The sequence below is a fragment of the Lepidochelys kempii genome, chromosome 2 (genome assembly GCF_965140285.1).
Source record: "Lepidochelys kempii isolate rLepKem1 chromosome 2, rLepKem1.hap1, whole genome shotgun sequence".
Classification (NCBI taxonomy): domain Eukaryota; kingdom Metazoa; phylum Chordata; order Testudines; family Cheloniidae; genus Lepidochelys; species Lepidochelys kempii.
In genome coordinates, this window is record NC_136381.1 from 38,166,073 (window position 1) to 38,168,227 (window position 2,155).

A 2,155-nucleotide genomic window follows, 5' to 3' on the forward strand; every position below is an offset into this window, starting at 1 on the left:
TCTTGTGTAGCCGCTCTATGCCAATGGGAGAGAGCTCTTCTGTTGACATAATTAAACCACTCCCAATGAGCAGCAGTAGTTATGTTGACGGCACAGCGCTGTACACACTACCACTTATGCCAGCAAAATTTATGTTGCTCAGGGGGTGTTTTTTCACAGCCCTCAGCACCATAAGTTTTGCCAACATACGTGGTAGTGTAGACATGGCCAGAGTGTCACAGCACAATACAAGTAGAACAGATTGTGTAGCATAAGTAGTTAATAAATACTGTAAGAGAACATTCAGGGGAGAGTGGACCGTTAACACCTCTGTACTCATAGGGGAAAAAGGGGGGTTAGTGGGTTACAAGTTGTTGTAATAAGCCATAAAGTCAGTGTCCTTATTAAGTCCATGATTTTCAATGTCTATCAAAGTTATGAATTTAAGCTCCCAGACTCATTTTGTGAAGGTGTTGTACAGATTTCCTTTTATGACTGAGAGGTCAGATATGGAGTGGTTGTTTTGTAAAAAGTGTTCACCCACAGGTGATAGAGTGTTTTTGTCCTTTATCATTTTCCTGTGTGAGTTCATTCGAGAGCACAGTGATTCTCTGGTTTCACCCACATAGTTATTATTGGGGCATTTAGTGCACTGGATGAGGTACACTCCATGTTGTGATAGCCATGGATAGGACCCATGGATCTTCAAAGGTGTTTTCTAACTTTTGAGTGCTAGACTTTGCAACTTTAATAATATACTTTGAACTCAGTTTTGTATTGGTAATAGACCTTATAAACTAGGATCGCTCTTATCCAATAATCCTACTCCACGAAAATAATATTTACTTAGCTATTAATGAGGTTAAGATACTTGGCCAGGCTTCTGGTACCTAAGGGAGAAAACAATGAAGTCTCTTTCCTATATTTTGTGTTTACTGTTTATAATAGTTTGTAGAATCACTTCAGCTAGTTTTAATGACTCTCTCTGAAGTGAAAATGCCCACTCCTACAAAGCAGACAATATATAGTCAGTGGATAATCACTTCTTTGCTGTGATATTAATCTCATACACAGCCAGAAAAATGGTAGCTCCTGTATACGTTTGCACTCTGTGACCCATTCATTGTGTCAGAACATCCTGATGTTTGCAACACAATGTCATCTGGTCACTATGCAAAAGAAGCAAGATTTTTCTTAACATCCCTAGTGTAGGCAGAGCTTTAGAGACAAAATTAAATGGCCTTTGCAGTGCAGAGAAACTATGGAGAGATCATATGGAACTGAAAGAGACTTCTTTTGTAGGGAGTTCCTCTAGTAACAGATCAGGGGAATCATCATCAAGTGGTACACTTGGCCTTGCACTGGTAGTTTATTATAAGCAGGTACAATAAATGAGTCATCCAATGTTCAGGGGGTCAAGTATCAGGGGGTAGCCGTGTTAGTCTGTATCCACAAAAACAACAAGGAGTCTGGTGGCACCTTAAAGACTAACAGATTTATTTGAGCATAAAAATATGGAATGCTTCACGAATTTGCGTGTCATCCTTGCGCAGGGGCCATGCTAATCTTCTCTGTATCATTCCAGTTTTAGTGTATGTGCTGCCGAATGTTCGGGGGGAGTCTTGGCTTTTGGCCCAAGGTTCCGGCCTTTGCTCCAGAAGGGTTTCAGGCTTCCCCTCCCGCCCCTCCCCCATCACAGGATTTTTAGTGCCAGCGCTGTAAAAATATCTGGACTAAACAAAGACAGGAGAGACAGGCGGGAGACAGGCTGCAAAGAAGTCAGTTCTTGATTTCTTCAGTCTCCCCATTGTCTCTGAAATCACTCAGAATCAGGGAATGTATTATTTTCATGATTAAAAACATAAAAACATTCATATTTGTTTGTCCTGTGGCCAAAGGGGAGAAGGGCTTGGGAGCAGCCATGATGAAAAATTAAACATTTCAGTTTCTCACAGATGGTGTTGTTACCTAGCAGCTCTGTGTTCTTGGGGAACCAGGGCACAGTATGCAGCCTGTCTGACTCACGAAAGACAACCTCACCGCAGCCCCTGCTTGAACCAAATCTGCATCAGAAGACAGGCTTACAAAAAGCAATGAAAAGGCAGTGGGAAACACATTTAAACCCCTGGGAGAAGGGTGACAGGATTAAGGAAACTCGCTTAGCCTCATTTGCATC

General features: G+C 41.8%; 1 non-coding gene across 1 annotated transcript; it reads right to left on the bottom strand.

Annotated features, from left to right (window-relative positions):
- Positions 1-1,487: 1,487 nt before the first annotated feature.
- Positions 1,488-1,591, bottom strand: LOC140907981 (U6 spliceosomal RNA). Its single transcript, XR_012157692.1, has one exon. It is a non-coding gene; the product is annotated as a U6 spliceosomal RNA (small nuclear RNA).
- Positions 1,592-2,155: the final 564 nt, after the last annotated feature.